Source organism: Vulpes vulpes, chromosome 3 (genome assembly GCF_048418805.1).
Source record: "Vulpes vulpes isolate BD-2025 chromosome 3, VulVul3, whole genome shotgun sequence".
Lineage (NCBI taxonomy): Eukaryota > Metazoa > Chordata > Mammalia > Carnivora > Canidae > Vulpes > Vulpes vulpes.
This window is the reverse complement of record NC_132782.1, coordinates 27,648,566-27,670,180: the sequence shown is the minus strand read 5'-3', so window position 1 is coordinate 27,670,180 and position 21,615 is coordinate 27,648,566. Positions and strand designations below refer to the sequence as shown.

The window sequence follows — 21,615 nt, the reverse complement described above, 5'->3', positions numbered from 1 at the left end:
CCAGGGGTTTAGGCTGTACTGATCCATAAACCAAGAGCGCCTACCTTCTGCAGAGCACAGAATCGCACCAGGCTCCCTTCCCTCCAGAATTCTAGGACTCCAGAGCCTAAAAAAAGCACTAGCATATCAGATCCACTTTAACCTATATTCAAAAGCAGAACAGTATTTGGATTTTTGAGACACATAACTGCTGCCAGCTGTTATTTACACTGTTCCCTATTTACACTTTTCCCTACACAGAGTAGCTGTTCCATTTAAATTAGAATCCTCTGCAAAGTTTCCCTTTTCTGTTCTACAGATAATTTTGCCAAGCGCTATCAGGGCCACACCTGGCTAATGATTGCAAACAGCCAGGCTCTTTTCAGTCATAATTTTATTTCACGTGTTCATGCTTTTGAAAAAGCACATTATTTGCTGTCCTGCCATCATCCTCTTCCTTCTCATTTAATCCCATTTCCTTACCCCACGTTAGTTTCTTTTCATGATATTTGTGGTTTCCAGAATTATAACTGGGGGAAGAAATAAAACGAAATTACATCTTCTATTTTTAAATTTGGCAACAAGTTAGAGACTATACCTTACCCTTGGTTACGGTCACCTTCTTTGGACGTTATTGTTATTTTTAGCTTAACTGTAATGCTGCTGAGGGCAGGAGTTAGGTTTTGCTCATCACTGCACGCCAGAAATGATCGTTGCACCTGCCGTACGGTAGGGCAGCAATGCATATGTGGGGACTGCAAGGACAGATAAATGAACAGCCAAGGGAACTGAATACTAAATAAGTGTATAAAAATGAAAAGAATGGAAGTCGATAATCTTTACTACTTTTTAACATTTCTCATTTGTCAAACAAGCTCTTCACTGGGTATGAAACCGACTCTATCCGAAAAGTAATTTATAGCTTGTCACGCCTCAGCATTCCCAGGAGGAAACAACAAGACCTGCAGTGTTTTTATTTTTTATTTGGTCAACACGTCATCATAATATTTATCTAGGCCATCCTCTACTCAACACAGAAATTACTTATACTTCAGTTCTCCCCTTTTTGTATCTTTACACTGTTTGACTTAACAACTTATAAAGACAGGAAATCCAGCATAATAAAATTATTATGTCTTGCCATATCCCAGTGTATGTCCTTTTCAAAAGCATTATTATTGAAGGCCTGGTCTCTCTAGACAATACTCCAGAAGATAACATCTCATTTAGTTCTTAGAGAACAGTAGTTCTCAAAACTCTTCAAACAGGGTCTCAGGACCCCCTACACTCTTCACAATTATTGATATCTCCAAAGAACTTCTGTTTATGGGGATTGTATCAATATTTTCCAGTAAATAAAATAAAAATAAATAAAGTCCAAATAAAATAAAACCGGTAAATACTTAAAATGTCATTTCAAATGAATTAATTAACTCACTATAGGTCAACATCCTATAATTTAACTAAGGAGACTTTTTAATAAAATAGTAATAATGGTGACAGTTTACTTTTTTTTTTTTTTTACAACATCTTTAATTTCTGGCTTAATAGAAGACGGCTGCTTCTACTTCCAGTTTGTTATACACGTCATAGAGCCATTAGAAAAATCCCACTGTACACTTGGGAGTGAATGGAAGTAAAAAGGGCAAATAATGTCTTAGTATGACCATGAAAAGAATTTTGACCTCAAAGACTCATGAAAGGATCTCTGAAATTGGCCACGTTTCCCAATCCATGTTTTGAGAATCTTTATCCTAAAATTAGCTTTTGAGTAAACATTACCACACTTGACCTATGAGGAAATTGAACCTCAGCTACACCAAATGACTTGCCAAAGATGACAAAGTAAGTGATGGATCCAGAATTAAACTGCAATCTCCTGATTCCAGGGCTTAATTCAATCCCAGTTATGACACACCTCCCAACACTTCTAACCACAGCTTTCATTTCTATTGGTGATAGAGTATTCATTGACCAGAGGACTAGATTTTCAAATGGTTATTCTTATCTTTTTAAAGATTTTATTTATTTTCTTCATGAGAGAGAGAGAGAGGAGAGAGAGAGAAGCAGGCTCCATACAGGGAGCCCAACACAGGACTTGATCCCAGGACCCTGAGGTCATACCCCGAAGCCAAAGGCAGATGCTCAACCACTGAGTCACCCAGGCACCCTGATTTTCAATGGTTAAATCTCACACAACTGCATTTAACATTTTGGTTCCAATTTAATTACATATGTTCAAAAAAAAAAAAAAAAAAGAAAGGCCACAAGCAAGTTCTGTGGAAGGTACCACTAGAAAGTAAGTCCTACCCCTGATTAGCAAAAAAATCTTTAAGTGATATTCTGATTAGTAAAGGAGTAGAGCCCAGGACACCAAGGAATAAGCAGGAAAACATGAGCAATCTGTGAGAAGAAAATAATAATTTCTTTTCTGGGGAGACACTGAAAAATTCTATCCTCTGAAACTCAGAGTCCACGTGGCCAGGTAAGGCTACTCTGAAATAGAAGACCGATGTCGGGAAAGCAGACGAGATTTGCTTCAGATTCAGTCATTGATAAGGAACAGAGAAATCCCCAAGAGATGAGAAACTTGGCAGCACATAAAATGGAAGGTTCTCAGTGTCATTTGCTAAGCACTAAATTAATGATATATTATGTTAATTAATGTATTAATATAAATCTGTGGTAAGAAAACCTGTCTCTGAGCTGTATTTAATTATTCTCAAAAGTGCTATAAAGGACAGTGATATGCAAACTCAGCAATATTCCTTGAAACTAATCACCCAGGGATATTTTTCCAAGAATTAGCGACACAGATATTACATAGTTGCGTGTGTCAAAATTTCCTTCAAAGCTTTGCAGTTGAATTACTCAAATGAAAGATTCGCTTTTTTTAAAAAGTCTATTTTGCCCAAAGTAATAATATGTAAAATATCTAATTACTCTATGTTGGTGTGTGGTAATAAAGTTAAATACTGAAAAATTATTGTATGCTAGGCCTTGTACCACATCTTTTATATGGATTCCTAGATTCAATTCTCACAACCCGTTTATGAGGATGGTATTTTATAGATGAGGAGTACATAAGCAGCTCAGGAAAGGAACTTGCCTGGTATCCCTCAGGTAATGAACGATAAGGCTAAAATCTGAAGCTGTTAACAGTCAGGCTTTAACTAATTTGACGATATTGAAGCAGAAAAATCAGCTATGATTTGATGGAATCAAGGTCACCTTTTTGGCTCCTATTTAGATCTCAGGACCTGTGTGCTCACACACTCCCTGCTTGGAGGCATCGCTCTTGCTTGGTTGTAATGGTTGAATCTTTATTTTCAGACTTTGATATATTACTTTTTTCCAGGGGATTTACTTTTTTTTTTTTTTTTTTTTTTTTTGGAGAACCAAAGATCAAGTTTTGTTCAGAAGCCTTGGTAAGCATATGTGTATGTGTGTTTCACCCTTTCCAAGACCAAAAAAAAAAAAAAAATGGGGAGGGCAAGAACCAATAGAAAAAAATGCACAATACTTTTGATGTCTGGCATTTTAAAAAATGTTTCAGTCTAACCCCTGAGGGAGCTAGTTTCTCCCACTTTCCCTGGTTCTGCCCCCTTTTTCTCCCCATCTCTTCTTCTTCAATAGAAAATCCAGTCACTAATCTAGATGTCTGACCATTGGCGAGTCACACTTCTAACTCATTTGCAAAATACTTTGGTTAAACTAGATAACAATAATAATAGTAATGATCAAGATGATAAGAAAGCTAACAGTTCTGAAGTATGGAACAAGTGCCAATTACACACTATATTTCTCTTTTTTAAAATATTTATTTAAGTAATATCTATACCCAACATGAGACTCAAACTCCACCACCCCCGAGATCAAGGGTCCCTGCTCCATGAACTAAGCCGTCCCGGCACCCCATACACGCTATGATCTTCTAAGTGTTCACATATAATAACTAATCCTCACATTCATCCTATTAAAGATATCATTATGATACACAAGCTACAAATGAAAAAAATAAGGGACAGAGTAAGTGGCCGAGCCAGGGTCAGAATCAGCCTGCTGTTTCCAGAATACATGATTTTAATGACTATGCAATATTGATTTAAAACCAACTCTCTGTGCTAGTAATAAAATAAAAATTAGGGCTACACTTTTCTCGATCTTTATAAGAGATTCTCTAATTTTCCCATCTAAGAAAATGAGTAAAAAACATAGAATAATGTATCTTAATAACCATTGGAAGTACAACATACTACAATAATGGTATGAATTTTTAATATGTCATGGAGATATCTTACATTTAGAATTTTGGCCAAAAACAATGATTGCATGGAAAAAACATAACAAAATAGCAGAGTCATAGACAAGGGACATATAAACCGCAATGTCCGGTGAACCAACATTTTTGTTACAAATTTTCATTAGAATGAAAACGTAAGCTGTGGTTGGATAAGATGAATCCATATTGATTCCTTTTCTCTGGTTCTCAGACACACCAGGGGCATCACCCTAGGACACTGGAATCCACTCTCATTGATCTCAGAATAGTGTCTAAGAATGGGTACAATTAAAGTAAAAATGCATTTGTCCTGTACACGAATAGCAGTAAGCAATCATAAGTCAAAACGGGGTGGGGGGGGGCATGGTAGCCATGCAGGAAAATAAATGTTATTTACAGAACAAAACCAGAAACAGGAATTAAAAAGCACTTGCTTTAGTTTGCCTTCATCAGTCTTCCTATTACGATGACATAAAAACTCCACCAGGTGGCACAATAAAAATAAACCCGGACTTCCCCATTTACAGGTTTTATTACCCTGACATTCACATTCTCAAACATACATTTGCAAAATCGAGCTCTGATTGGTCCATGATCAATTTCAAGTTGCTTTTTGTTTGTTTACTTGCTTGTTTTTAATCTGTGTAGGTGTTTTAATCTGTGTAGGTTCTAATAGTGCTACACCCAGTGGTTTTCTCTCTCAAACATTTATGAAGTATCATTCCAGATACTTCATATATTTATGAAGTGCTCATTCCAAGGGCACCTGGGGGGTTGAGCATCTGTCTCAGGTCATGACCCCGGGATCCTGGGATCAAGTCCCGCACCAGACTTCCCCCAGGGAGGCTGCTTCTCCCTCTGCCTGTGTCTCTGCCTCTCTCTGTGTATCTCTCATGAATAAATTTAAAAAATTAAAAAAAAAAAAAAGAAAATGAAGTATCACTACATTATGAAATTCAAGAGTCCACAGGTGACTTCAAACAAAAGTATGAGCTTAATCTTTGGTAACAGATTTTATTCCCATTATAGATAAATATATATTACTGTAAACATAAAATAGATCTTGTGGAATTCACAATCCCTTTGTGCCATTGTCATTATCTTTCCTGGCTTTGGTATATATATTTTAATAGCACATTAATGTAGTTAGCAGAACCAGTGTTTCTTATATGCCATTAGAGTCCTTCTTTTATATGTAGTATATAAAAACCTATATATTAATTATAAATGACCATTTTACAAAAAGAGCGTTTGCTTTGTAGAAGTTTTTGAATTGGGTCCCTTTATATAGCAGGTCTCCACTGCAATTTACATTCAATTGATACTTTTCTAGTTATTTAACTGTAATATATCAGAGTCCTATTTACTTGCCGAAATGAGACACATCTCTTTTTGGTTCGCAATTTAAAATTATTTTTAGTGTATTATACACTCTCATAAAGATTATACATTTTTCAGGGCACCTGGGTGGCTCAGTTGCTTATGTGTCTGCCTTCAGCTCAGATTGTGATGGTGGGGCCCTGGGATCGCGCCCCAGTGTGTGTTGGGCTCCTTCCTTCTCCCTCTCCCTCTGTCTCTGTCCCTCCCCCTGACCATGCTCCTTCTGTCTCACAAATAAATATATAAAAAAAAAAAAAATAGGGCAGCCTGGGTGGCTCAGCAGTTTAGCGCCGCCTTCAGCCCAGGGCGTGATCCTGGAGACCTGGGATCGAGTCCCACGTCGGGCTCCCTGCATAGAGCCTGCTTCTCCCTCTGCCTGTGTCTCTGCCCCCCACCCCCTCTGTGTGTGTGTGTGTCTCTCTTGAATAAATAAATAAAATCTAAAAAAAAAAAGATGGAGAAAAAGTCATACAAGATCCCATCTGCCTACAGATAGTTACTCCTACTGGTAACTTCTAATTCATACTGGAAATGTTGATTTTCATTTCTGAATCCCCAACATGATGATGGCCATCATATTTTAAAGCAATGTCCTACCATTGCGTCACATTTATTTAGTAGACATTCCTTTAATATGACTGATTTTTAAGATTCTTTCAAACTTAAGGTACTAAGAGGAGTAAGTTCTATGTTGGTCTATATTGCACGTTGATTTCTTATAATAGCAACAGATACTAAGATATCTGTCTCTCCTGGGTATTAAGGGAGGCCCAGGGCACTTGTAATTTTTAGGTTTCTATGATGTTATTTGTAGATAACATCTAAGCATACATTTAAATTCCTTCATAAATATCAAGCCAATCTGTAGCCCTTCACCACAAATGGAGCAAATGTGTTCTAAGCCTTTGTCCTCAGTGTTTAATTTGAAAGCATGTACTTTATATTCAGTGTGGCTTCACTGAATATAAAAAGTTAGAGACACGTTCAGTGGTCATGCAACAAACTGTATCTTAATTAACCTTATGGTCTTAAAACTGCCTTCTCAGCCACTTTGTTGTAAGCAATTGAGCAAAATATGCCTGAACAGAGTAAACTTTTATAAGTTGAAACAACTGAAAAAGCTCACATAGACAAGCATGAATCAGATACAACATGCAGCCGTACCTCATCTTATCTTGCTTCACTTTGTCATGCTTCACAGATAACTATACTTTTTACGAACTGAAGATCTGTGGCAACTCTGCAAAGAGCAAGTCTATTGGTGCCGTTTTTCCAACAGCACCTGCGTTTATTTCCTTGTTTTGTATACCTGTGTCCCATTTTGGTGATTCCTACAATATTGCAAAACTTTCCATTATTATTAAATTATGGCAATCTGTGATCAGTTATCTTTGGTGTTACTATTGTAATTGTTTGGGGGCACCACAAACCGAGCCCATATTAACAGTAAACTTAATTGATAAGTGTTGTATGTGTTGTGACTGCTTCTCTGACTGGCTATTCCTCTGTCTCTCCCTCTCCTCAGGTCTCCTTTTTCCCTGAGACACCACAATATTGAAATTAGGCTTATTAATAATCTTAGAGTGTCCTGTAAGTGTTCAAGGAAAAGCTAGAAATGTTGACCCTTAGTGGAGAAAGCTTGCCAAAAGCCAAGATAGGCCGAAAAGTAGGCTTCCCGTGCCCAACAGCCAATTTGTGAATGCAAAGGAAAAGTTCTTTAAAAAAAAAAAAAAAAGAAAGAAAAAAAAAGAGAAAGAAGAGAAGAGAAAAGAAATGAGAAAAGAGAAAAGAAAAGAAAAAAGAAAGAAGAGAAGGGAAAAGAAAAAAGAAAAAAGAAAGGAAAAGAAGAGAAAAAAAGAAAAGAAAAGAGAAGAGAAGAGAAAGAAAAAAAGAAAAGAAAAGAAAAGGAAAAAAGAAAGAAAAGAAAAGAAAAGAAAAGAAGAAAAGAAAAGAAAAAAAAAAGAAAAGAAAAGAAAAGAAAAGAAAGAAAAGAAAAGAAAAGAAAAGAAAAGAAAAGAAAAGAAAAGAAAAGAAAGAAAAGAAAAAACATTCTCTGGTAAATACATGAATGATAAGAAAGCCAATAGAGTCTTATCACTGATATGGAGAGAGCTGTAGTGGTCTGGATAGAAGATCAAACCAGCCACAAGATTCTCTTACACTGAAACTAATCCAGGGCAAGGCCCTGACTCTCTCCAATTATATGAAGACTGGGAAAGAAGCAGAAGGAAAGTTTGAAGCTAGCAGAGTTTGATTCATGATTTTTTAAGAAAAGAAGCCAACTCTGTACCATTAAAAGTATAAGATGTTACAGCAAATTCTGCTGTCGAAGCTGCAGTGACTTATCCAGAGGATCTAAGACCTTTAATGAAGGTGACCACACTAAATAACATTATGTTCCCTGAAGTCTTATATTGGAAAGGGATGTCACCCGGGACTTTGATAGCTAGAGAGGAGAAGTCATTGACTGTCTTCGAAACTTCAAAGGGCAGACTGACTCTTGTTAGGGTTAATGCAGCTGGAGACTTTTATATTAAAGCCAGTGCTCATTTATTATTCTGAAAATCCTTGAGAATTATGCTACACCCACTCTGCCGGTGCTCTGTAAACGGACCAACAAAGGCTGGATGATGGCACAGCTCTTCACAACACGGCTAAGTACTTTAAGCCCACCATTGAGATCCGCTCAGAAAAGAAGATTCCTTGCAAAATTTTGCTGCTCACTGACAATGCAGCTGGTCACCCACGAGCTCTGATGGAGATGTACAATGAGATTAATGTTGTTTTCATGCCTGCTAACTCAACATCCGTTCTGCAGCCCATGGATCAAGGTGTCATTTTGACCTTCAAATCTTATTATTTAAGAAATACATTTTGTAAGGCTAGAGCTGCTATGATGGTTCCTCTGATGGATCGGGGCAAAATAAATTAAAAATCTCCTGGAAAGAATTCACTCTTCTAGATGTCATTAAGAACATGTATGATTCATGGGAAGAGGTCAAAATGTCAACATTAACAGGAGTTGGGAAGAAGCTAAGTCCAACCCACATGAACGACTTTGACGGGTTCAAGATTTCAGCGGAGGAAGCAGCTGTAGATGTGTTGGAAACAGCATGAGAACTAGAATTAGACATGGGGCCTGAGGATGGGACTGAATGGTTGTAATCTCATGACAAAACCTGAACAGATGAGGACGTCCTTCACTTGGGTAAGCAAAGGGAGTGGTGTCTTGATAGGGAATCTACTCCTGGTGAAGATGATTTGAAGATGGGTGAAATGACAACAAAGGATTTAGATAGAACACTACACAAGCTTATCTGAGAAAGCAGCAGCAGGGCTTGAGAAGGTTACCTCCAATTTTGAAAGAAGTTCTTCTGTGAGTTAAATGCTATCAAACAGCATCTCATGATACAGAAAAATTGTTTGTGAAAGAATCAACCAAAGCAGCAAACTTCATTATTTTCTTATTTTAAGAAATTGTCACAACCAACCCAACCTCCAGCAACCACCATCCAGATCAGTCAGCAGCCATCGATACTGAGGCCAGACCCTACACCAGCAAAAAAGATTAGGACTCACTGAAAAGCCAGATGATGATTACCCCTTTTTTAGCAATTAAATACTTTTAATTAAAGTATCGTCACTGTTTTTTTATTTACACATAATACATTTAATAATCTACAGGATAGTATAAATATAATTTTTATTGAGAAACCCAAAAAATCATTTGATGCACTTTATTATAGTGGTCTGGAACCAAACTCACAAGATTTCTGAGGTAGGTCTGTATATGTGATAAGGATATACTTATCCTCCAATAATATATATGTATGTACACACACACACACACACTATATATATATTATATAAATATACATACTATAATAAAAAATTAAAAATAATAGTTATTATCATATATGAGAAAACATCCTATCAAATGTAAAGGATAGGACTCTTCTCTGCTACAAAACTTTATTTCACTTTGTATTATTTTCAAAACATCTAAAGCCGTGTTTGTGTGTCTGTATCCATGTACACTCAGGTAAGTGTGTCCTGCCACATATATAGGAGTCAGCTCTGTATTACCAACAAATACAAAATGCAAGTCTATCAACCACTGTCAACTTATCCATATAATAAGGTAAAACATACACCAAGACTGTAAAATCAAAATGGCAAAATCAATAAACTAGGGCAGCCCAAGTGGCTCAGCAGTTTAGCGCTGCCTTCAGCCCAGGGCGTGATCCTGGAGACCCAGGATTGAGTCCCACGTCGGGCTCCCTGTGTGGAGCCTGCTTCTCCCTCTGCCTCTGTCTCTGCCTCTCTCTGTGTCTCTGTCTCTCTCATGAATAAATAAATAACATCTTTTAAAAAAATCAATAAACTATGTTATTTTGTTAAATAGCTCTTGATATCAAAGGGTAGCACAAGTATTAGAAAAGAAGCAGAAAATAAAGTGTGATTGTTAGCCTACCTCATTAACACTCCTGGAAAACAAAGGATGGATTAGCAGAATGATACCACTCAGAAAATGTACTTTTGGGGGGCTTTATTTTTTCCTAAGCTTTGTAAGTGCTTGGGGTAGACAACATTCACATGATAATGAAACAAGATTGTCCAGCTCTAAATATACCTCTGAAATGCTACGTTTGGTATTTATTTTTATTGAACTTATTTTTATCAGGTTTTCATAAGAATAAGGTACTTATACATGATTGCTGCAAAAAAGTGGTATAACATAGAACATAAGGAAAGACAAAGTAAAAATAGTATATACCTAGTGTATGTAACTCTGTCATCTGTTTTACTCAAGACTATTTTATACATTTACATAATTACAGTTATTTTTAATACAAACTATACACATAACATACACACAGACACACACAGGTTATTTTGAACCATTTTTTACAGGTAGTAACAACAGAACCTTCATATTCTTATGTACCTTAGATATGAATAATACTGAAAATTATGTAAGTTGTGAATGTATATGTATGCATACCTTAATTCCATATATATTTCACATATATACATACACATCTATGAAATATATATGTACATTTCATATATATGTATCCACATCTCTATATGCATATAGATACATATAGAGGTAGATTTCCAAGGTATAGATATTTCCAAGTTTTTAAAATGATGAATATTTAAGTTATATCCAGATTATTGCTGTAATAAGCAATAGTGAGATGAATATTCTTATAAAAAATTTTTTTGTAAATAACCGTTGTGTACTTACAAAAATATCTAAAAGAGACCATACTAAAAAAATTGCTGGAACACACAATACAATGCTAATTACGTCTGGTATGTGTTTTTTACAGTTTCTTCATGATTTGATGTTGTCTTTCAAGAGGCTCCACTCGGAAGGTAATTCTTTCTCCCCACACAGCTTATGAAGCTTGGGTTTTTATAAGCCACACAAAAGGGTTGAGGCCATTTTCCTAAGACAGTTTATGTCATCCGTCTTCCTTAATAACAGGCTTATTATATCTAATTGAATGATACATGCACTTAAGTGTGACATGTCTGTCATGGACATGGTTACAAATTTGATTTGTCCAGTTACATCTTGTTGGGAAAGAGAAAAGATTCTTATCGAATGTATGTAAATACATTTCCATCAAAAGGAAAGTAACTCAACAATGGACCTTTGTATATTTGCCTTAGCCTTGCTTCTCCCAAAAAAGTAGAACTTGAGACACAGATCCACGTTTATACGAACATTATTAAGCTGTGTACAGGTGGGCCTCAACGTTTTACTCAGTTTTGTTAAGAATATTGTCTATTCAAAGACCATTTTTTTCTAAACTCTTTTGTCATTTATAAATTTTCTTTGATTAATGGCTTAATTATTCTACGTATGTATATTAGATATCCACATATAATTAGGTGAATAAAGTGTTTAAAATATGTTAATCTTAATATACAATACAATGCTTATACTACTGAGAATTAATCATATTAAGTGTCTAACATTTTGCTTAATATGTAGACAAAATTGTGTCCGTTATTTTTAAATATTTTTTATTTATTTATTCACGAGAGAGACACAGAGGGGGTGGGGCAGAGACACAGGCAGAGGGAGAAGCAGGCTCCATGCAGCGAGCCCGATAAGGGACTCGATCCCTGGTCTCCAGGATCAGACCCCGGGCCGAAAGAGGTGCTAAACCACTGAGCCACCCAGGCTGCCCCGTTATTTTGCTATGACTGAACCTATTACACTTTCAACCCTAGTATACTACTCAGACCCTCAGATCCCTGCTCGGTGCCCTAAACCTCAGGCCCCCCCTTCACCCCCACTTGAAGTGCCTGCCACCCTCTGCCTAGGCTCAGCAAAGGTCAGCAGTGGTGTGAGACAAGACGTTCCAAGGCCAGATCTGCTCCTGCACAGGACCCAGTCTGTTTTCCCCATCCAGAGCACTCTCATACCCTTTACTCCATGCATGGATTCCAGATCCCTGGAAGATAATTCTGTGGTGTTCTCTCTAGGCTTTGTGGCTTGGCCCTGGCAGTGGATTCCCTACCGTGGCCCACTACAACATTTCTTTCATAGAAGCAGACAAGACTGGATCACCAGAAAGGTGAAGACATCGATGATAACGGTGGTTGGGATACTTCTACTAACATGGGACGTGGCACAAGTTCATATATTCCACTGTCGAACCTTGACTCCAAGCCACACACAGGGGTCTTATTAGTGTTCCCACTCTGGTACCACCACTTGTCTAGAGCAGCCAAAGGCAGCAAGGGTGACAGGAGGCGTCTTTTACCCTGTGTGTCCACTCCTGCTCATTTCACTGGCGCTCAGATTAGCCATTCATCCCCCCCATGGCTCCTCACCACATGTCAAGTTGTCCTCCAGAGGTGGTTGCACCCTTTTCCAGCAATGACCTAAGGACTTTTGAGATTGTTGTTCTGCAATGCCATGGGTTCTTCCAATGACTGTCCTCTTGTCTTTATTCAAATGGCAACACCCTGCTCTCTAAGGTTGGTCTTAAGCCAAACCTGAGGAGGGATAATCATTCTTTGAATGAATGGTACTAATCTTGTTCCACCCATGGCCCCCTGCCTACCTCTCTCAAGAAGGCAGGGCCTGCAGAAGGTAGGGGTGTTTGTACAGTCAAGACTGAAAGCGACCACAGTCTGGTGATGCAGCAATTACATCCTAAAGGGACCATGAAAAGTCATGATTCAATAAGAGGCCAACCTACACTTACACTATAAAAATCCGAGTGAGAAATTTAACATGACCAGGAAACAAAGTCCATTCCCATTTTGCTGCATTCCCTGGGCAAGTGTTGCATTTGTGGTTATTATTAATGAAGCACAATGACAATCAGAGAGAGTTATTGGAAGGCAGAGTTAATGGGAGGCACAATGGATGATGGATGGGGCAGCATCATGAGTAATGATGGAGCCAAGTCTAAGTAATGGCCTTGGAGAACTGTGGAGGCAAGATCTATGTTATTTCACTACAAGGTTTCCCTAGAGCCACGGCCTTGTAAGTAGTACCCGTACTGCTACCATTTTCATTTGCTGGGAGTTGGAAACTTAGCTATGAATGCACAATTGATAAAGGACATGGAGAGACAATTTCCGGATTTGAAGAGGAAGAGATGATGCCCGAACAATCTGAAAAATCTTCACATCCACAGTCAGGAAATATTTAAGTGCATTTCTCTATTAGTCTAAATCTTTGTTGATAAATTACAATATATTATACCTGACCGGGGCCATGAGTTTTGTAATTCATTTTTTAATTAAATTGTATAGTTGGGGAGACTCACAGAACATTTATGCCCAGGGCCCACATCTCTTAGAGGTAACCCTCCCAGAGGACCAAACTATGCATCACTTTTATATTTCTTCAAGTGAAAAAAATAAGTGTATGAACATCACTCTATTACTTCTCTGTTGATGTGCAGCAAATTGCCCCCAAAAGTAGCAGCTTCAAACAATGCACATTTATTATCACACAATTTCCGAGGGTCAGAAATACAGGAGTGACTGAACTGACTGGTTCCGGCTTGGGGTGTCTAAAGGAGACACCGTCAAGTTGTTGCCCTGTGGGCCCCTCCATGGGGCCGCTCACATAATATGTCAGCTGGCTTCCCCAGGGCAGATGGCTCCAGAAAAGTCAGTGTGTTCAAGACAGAGCCACAGATTTTGTATATCCTTCCCAGAAGTGATATCTCACCATTTTTTTTCCATAGTCTATTATTTAAAGGTGAGTCACTAAATCCAGCTTATGCTCAGGGGAAAGAGAATAAAGATCTACTTCTTGAGGGGAAGAAGTTCATAGCATGTGTGTACATGCTTTTTTCCAGCCCTACTAAGATATAAATGACAAATTAAAAGTATATATATTTAAAGTATATAAGTGATTATTTGATATACATTGTAAAATTATTATAATCAAGTTAATTAACATTTCCATCACCCCACATAGTTAACTTTCCGTGTGTCACCTGGTAACAACACTCAGAAAGTGTGGTCTGTGTGTGTATGTGTGTGTATATATATATATATATATATATGCAATGTATATATATATTTTTTAAAATGCTACAATGACTCATGCATTCTTTACAAGTTATTCAATAATGGTCAATTAACAACGCATAAAAATAAGAAAAAATAAGAAGCAAGGGTATATGCAGCTTGGCAATCCAGTGAGGTTTTGTTTTTATAATCTATAATTTTGGAAACTGTTCAGGCAAATTTTCTATGTGAATAAACTCAATTAACTAATATTCTACGGTGGTGTTATTAAGGATCTTGGGAGTTATCTTTTGGTCTTTATGGAAAAGCACTTATTATTGACATGATTTTGTTTGCAAGGTGATAATTTGTATGTTATCCATATATTATAAGTGAACTAAATATTTTATAGGATTTTCTATCCTAGGGATCCCTGGGTGGAGCAGCGGTTTAGCTCCTGCCTTTGGCCCAGGGCGCGATCCTGGAGACCCGGGATCGAATCGCACGTCGGGCTCCCTGCATGGAGCCTGCTTCTCCCTCTGCCTATGTCTCTGCCTCTCTCTCTCAATCTCTCTCTCTCTCTCTGTGACTATCATAAATAAATAATTTTTTTTTATAAAAAAGGATTTTCTATCCTAAAAGTCAATACAAATTTAAACATATATGTTTTTATACTTGTGTTATTTTAAATACTTTTGGAAATGATTACAACTTAATAGAATCATGTAAGTATTATAAGGAATTTGGGAGTTCAAATTATGATTTTTTAGGAAAAATCACCCAAACTTTGTACAAATTATATTACACTAAGATATTTTTGCACTTTGATAAAATCAGAATGACATAAAAATTAGCTAACCAGATTAAGTATTCCCTTTGATTAGAAATATTACTTTCTAATTGCAATGTATGTTGTAATGTATGCAATGTTTCTAATCTAAACTTGAAGTTTAAACTTCAAGTTTTAACATTATCAAAATTCTCAATCTTCTTCTATTAATTTTAATTTCTTTGTTTCTTGTGCTGTATCCTGGTAAGCAGTCTATACCAGTCACTGGATCATTTCTCTGAGCTAATTTTTTTTTTAATTTTTGCTTTTGATTTTTAATTTAAAGAGCCAACACTTTTAAATCATTTGGATTTTTTTTTAATTGCTGGTATTATTTTTTTTATCTTTGATTTATGTGAGTGCTTTTTAGTCTCCATAAGTCAATCAAAACAGGAACCCCGGGATCCCTGGGTGGCGCAGCGGTTTGGCGCCTGCCTTTGGCCCAGGGCGCGATCCTGGAGACCCGGGATCGAATCCCACGTCGGGCTCCCGGTGCATGGAGCCTGCTTCTCCCTCTGCCTGTGTCTCTGCCTCTCTCTATCTCTCTCTGTGACTATCATAAATAGATAAAAATTAAAAAAAAAATTAAAAAAAAAAAAAACAGGAACCCCAAGAGGCCTTATTATCTAATGTATTACTTTTCCCAGAGTTAGCAAAGGGATATGAATCCCTTCATCAAAGATTTCATACATATAATAGAAGGCTCTTATTAAACTCTCAAATAATTAGGGGAATTTGGGAATCGTTGCTTTCTATAGGATGCAAGCCATTTATCACTGGGTAGAGCCCAAGGTAGAGGTCATAGCACAGGTGTAGAGGCTGTAACAAGAAAACATCAACATGAAGATTTGTATTATTAGAAGCTGTTCCATTGTTTTCTCTAGTTTTTGTACAAATAGGCTAGGGATCAAGATATGGGCTTAACTTTAAGGTTTAATGTTTATTAAACATCTATTAAAAATTACTGTTAATTGGGGGATATGAGTGGCTCAATTGGTTAAGCATTTGCCTTGGGCTCTGGTCATGATGCCAGGGACACAGGATCAAGCCCTGCATTGCGTTCCCGGCTCAGTGGTCTGCTTTGCCATCTGCCCCTCCTCCTTCTCATGCTCTCTTTCTCTAATAAATAAATTTAATAAATTAATGTTAATTAACAAATGTTTATTTGACATTTTATTCTTGTTAGCAAAAAAAATTGTTTTGATCAGATCTTTATTTGTCTCATTTATTTACTTCACCGGACTCCTCCAGTTCTTTCAATAGAAAGAAGAGGGAAAAAAAAATAACTTACACTTAGGCTAAAATCTTTGAACAAACCAGCAGTGATTTTTCACAAACATAAAAAAATAGAAAGAAAAAAAAAAGAAACCTGTAATTATAAAAACCAACATAAAAATATTTTTTTGTGTGAGAAAAAGAAGTCTTTTTTTTTTTTTTTTAACACCTACTCACATACTGAAAACTATCAGGCTCAGTTCTACAAGCTCAACCAAGGGTAAATGCAGCACACATAACTTTTTCAGCAAAAACTCACCTATTATTTGTTTCAGCTGGATGACAGCAAGGTCTGGAAAGCACAAAGGGTATCTAAGAAGCATTTGTTATGAGTTCCTTGACCCAACGGTTGCTCTCCACTCTAGCGGGCACAGAGCTTTGTTTTTAGGGACTTTTTTTGTTGTCTTTAAATGTTTTAAGCTCTTAATGATACACAAAAAGTCAAGCACCAAAAAGCATGCTATCGAAAGTTAGAAGACAAAATAACCTCCATATGAAAAAGAAAATGTGACACAGGCAACTTTTCAACCTCACAACTGACACTGTCCACTGGTCCTGCCAAACTTACCTCCTGTCAGGTCATGTAGCCTAGTGGCAAGGATATGGGCATTCCTAAAGATAGTGATAGAATTAAGAAAGAGACTAGTGTAAATGACTATACCAAGAAAAACCCTCCCTTTCTGTCATTTGTTAACTGACAAAGACCAGTTAAACAGATCCCACAATCAAAACTAGGCTCCTACTGCTTTACCACTAGCAGATGTCATGATTTGGCAACCAGCTACAAAAGAGAATCAAGAAGGAGGCACACTCTAGAAACAGAAACAGAATTAGAATCTGAAACAGTAACATAATCATCAGGAGAGGAACTTTTATCTGGGAATGATGAGATTTACTCCTCCTGGAGCTGGAAAAGGCTGACCTGCATATGAGTGGCACCTGAGCTAGACATCTTGGTCAGTATGTGCCCACTCCGTGGTTAAGTCTATCTGAGCGTTCTGGTGGGACCGACCTCCAACTTTGGATGGAAAACCCATAGATAAAATCACTAAGAAAATAAAAAAATTGTATTTATAACTAAATTTGGAAGAGGTTGGAAAGAGAGTCCAGATTTCAGAACTGACTCCTTGACAAAAAGGTACAACAGATAAAAAAAAAAAAAAAAAAAAAAAAAAAAACCGTAAGTATTGTCATTGGGTTCATAGTGGGGGAAAGCAACATGGTGTTTGTTTTTTGTTTTGTTTTGTTTTCCCCACAATGTGATCACATCTGTGTTTTATCTGTAAGGACAGTCACACATCTGTAGATGTCAGTGTTGCAAAAGTCAGAGATAATGTTGTTTTTGTTAAGAAGCTAGCAACTGACATGGGCTCAAATCTGCATTTACTTGGAAACTAACTCTAGATAAGATGTGATGTATGTTTAGCTTCTCTCAGAATGTGAAAATCTTTTTTATTATTTTCCATTATTGCCATTATGAAAATAAAGGCAATGTCATATCAAATAGAGTTGGGAGGCCCTGAAGGGGGAGCTCCCATAAACGACCACTCACATTTAAAAAAGCATACTTTGCATTCCCAAAATAAATTTACTTAACACACCCCTCCAGGAGGAAGAACCTCTCCTTGCCCAGCAACAGCTCAGCCAATGAGAACTCAGCTAAAGAACCCCTCTCAGTCTCCTTGTTTCCCCCAGAAAAGCTAGCACCACCCCCCCTCTCTCTTTTGGATGTTGTCAGGATATGCGAGGATTTGTCATAGCTTGCTCCTCCTGAGTTGCAATTTCTCTTCTATTCCTGAACTCATTTTGCTGATAAAATAATTGGCTCTTTTGTTTTTTAAGGTGAACATTCTGAATATGATGCTCTTAGCTATAATGGTATGAAGGCAAGGTTCAGTTTTACTGCTTTGAATCAAACACATGCATTGAGCAGTAAGCCTTAGTGGCTACTTGAAAAAGAAATGCTACAAATTAGTACTTCAAATCTGGTGTATTTTGACCCAAATACATGATCCTAGATTTAAAGGCCATAGGTATAACCTACCCCTGCAGGATCCCTCTCCTGCTTTCTTTAAAGTACACTGAATCATCAGGCTAGAAGTTATTGGACATACTGGCCAACAAATGCCATGATAAACTGTGGCATCACATCCATATTTTATTTTCTTTTTTTCTGTGAAAAAAGTGGCAAACGATATTAAAGCTTATGGTAGAAAAAGCAAACAATTATTTGAGTTTTGTAAAGAGATATATTTTAGAGTAAAAGTAGAATTATAGCTCAAAAATATCTGGTTTTTTACTTTAGGAATGTTGATTTTTATCTTTTTCCCCTGGGGCACCTGGGTCTCTCTCAGTTAATCTCCGACTCCTCACCTAAGCTCAGGTCTAGATCTCAGGGTTGTGTTTCAATCCTTGCAATGGGCTCCACACTGCGTATGGAGCCTACTTAAAAAAAAAAAAAAAGAAAAGAAAAAAAAAAGGATTTATTTTTTCCCCCATAAAGATATCTTTAATGTCTATGTAGTCAATTTATGAGACTTTCATTCTTTTGGGCAACTCTATAGTCTCAAAACTATTTTCTGAATCAACATGATATTGAAGCCATAACACTTCTGACATGGCAAAGGTTGTTTTATTTTCATTATAAATTGTTTTTTCAACCTGAAAAGTTGCTGTTTGAGATTACCAACTTTGGTGTATTATTTAAGTCAAAAACACCCGTGATGCTGTATCATAAATGAAGACAAGATACCCTTTTAACATCCTAGGATATTTCTGCATTATAAAGTCAACAAGAACTACCGAGTCCCCTCCAGGAAGTACTAGTAGTATTTGATAGAGCAATGAGTAATTCTTTATTTAAAACAACTATTAATTAATCTTGTACCTTTTGCATCTCACCTATTATGAAAAAATATCTTTAAAATATTTGGCAAAATAAATCATTTTGTTAATAAAGGCTGCATGCCCTTTCTGTCATTTATATCATGAAAAGTCTAGTTTTCTCTTTTAAAATATATTTTAAATACTTTCCAATTATTTCCTCTGATAACTTTATAATGCTGTTGCTGTTTAATTGGAGCTATAAATTTCTCTTGAGTTTTTTAAAAAGTTAAAAATGTGGGACAAGGTTAAGAAAAACACAAAAGTAATTACACTTTGTTCTTCACAAACTAAAAAAACAAAAACAAAACTATCGTTATTAACAAACACGATTAATAGGGGAAATGCTTCATTTAAACTGTTTTCAACCAACTTTAAAAAGCTAATTTTTTAACAAAAATCCTGAAATCACTCTTTTGGCTGCAAGAAAAAGTTTGTTGAATTAGTATGTGCAAACTTTTCATGGCATACTATGTTACAAGCCAATATATATGTCCAGAAATTTAAAAAATGCTAAATGTCCCCCAAACAGGACAGCCTTTCCACCATACTTCTATTGCCAGCTTTGCAACATATGAAAAAAAAAAAAATGTCACAAATAAGACAGGACTCTCTTCCAACCAAAACGCAATATTAGCTCTATAATCATTTTCTGACAGTCACATACATCCAATCCTATCTTCTCTGAAAAAGACCACTTTATCTGTGATTATCTGCACTAGGCTGAAACGTGTTTTCCCGTCGCAACCAGATCTTGTCGTCCAACATTTCTACTCATTCAATTCCATCCAATACCTCTATTCCACTGCTCAGCACTATTAGCTATTCATTTCTACAATAGGACTTCTTGCCAGTGACAGAAGCTGTCGGAATGAAGGATCATTTATCCCATCAGATGTTAACAGAAATTGGTTTAGAATTATAGTCTATCCAGCCACACCACGCAGGGACATAAGAGTGAACCTAATACAAATATCATTCGATTTTTGCATGCAAACACAGGATAGGAAAATCAGAACTACAATTTTTTTTTAAAAGGTGCTAACAAACAAGAAACAAATAATAGCCCTTATAATTTAGCCATTATTAAAGGTAAGGTACAGATTTGAAGCAGAACCAAGGGGAAAAACAACAACACTGAGATGACTGAGCTAGGTCTAAGCTTGCTGGTTCTAGGAGCAGCAACATCCACATTACTCACAGGCTAGTTAGAGATGCTGAACTTACAGCCCTTGCACAGACAGGCTAAATCCAAATCTGCATTTCACCAAATTCCCCATGTTGTTTGTATACATAGGACAGTGTGACAGGTAGTAAGCTAGATCTGAATTTTCTATGTGTTCTTTCTTTGGAAAGCATTTAAAATATATTTTAAAATTAAAAAAATAGACTTTTCATGACATAAATGACAGAAAGGACATGCAGCCTTTATTATCAAAATGATTTATTTTGCCAAATATTTTAAAAATATTTTTTCATAATAGGTGAGACACAAAAGGTACAAGATTAATTAATAGTTGTTTTAAATAAAGAACTATTCATTGGTCTCTGTTTATCAGATACTACTAGTACAGTTATATTTTGTTACCTAATGCATTGGAGACTAAGTTTATTAGCTAAGTAGAAAAAAAAAAGGTAAGGGCAGCCCAGGTGGCTCAGCAGTTTAGCGCTGCCTTCAGCCCAGGGCGTGATCCTGGAGACCCGGGATCGAGTCCCACATCAGGCTCCCTGCATGGAGCCTGCCTCTCCCTCTGCCTGTGTCTCTGCCTCTCTCTCTGTGTCTCTCATGAATAAATAAATAAAATCTTAAAAAGAAAAGGAAAGGTAAAAATGATCCACACTCCTAATTTAAATATTTTAATATAAAATTACATGTGCATATGCATTTTAACAATATTTTCATGTAGACTCAAGATCTTTTCTTTGAGTACAGGTGTGTTGACAAGAGGTTTTATTTTTAATAATTTTTCTTACTTAAAATACATCTAAAATACAGTAGCCATAACTTTCAGTTTTGTTTTTAACTATAAAGTAGAGAGGACTTAAAAAATTTTATTTAAGTGAATTTATCATGTTGGTAAAAATTTCACAAATCTTTTGCAATTAAAAAATTTTTATAGTTATTTCACACATACTTAATTCCATTACAAACTTGTTCATTGGAAACAATACTCAGCAAAGAGGATTTTTCACATTCATACTTCATTTGCTGACATACTCTTCAATCAAATTATATAAATGCAAAAATAATTACAATAAACTGATAATAGGCGAAACACATCTGACACTCGGTAATTACACATGGTTGACCAATAGTGATAAACGTGTGGGCATGCTCAAGAACAGACGGGGGGGCCAGCGCATTCCCAGGGAAGCCCAATCATACAGAGGTGAGCAAGAGAAGTTACTAGAGACTTCTGGGATCATCTCCTATGGAAGAACAAGAGACGGAGGGAAGCAGAATTGGGTGGATGGAGAGTCTGTGCTG

The 21,615-nt window shown here is 36.6% G+C and overlaps 1 pseudogene; it reads left to right on the top strand.

Moving 5' to 3' along the window:
- Positions 1-8,617: 8,617 nt before the first annotated feature.
- LOC112934884 (GTP-binding nuclear protein Ran-like) overlaps positions 8,618-21,615 on the top strand; it is a 44,749-nt pseudogene continuing 31,751 nt past the window's right edge.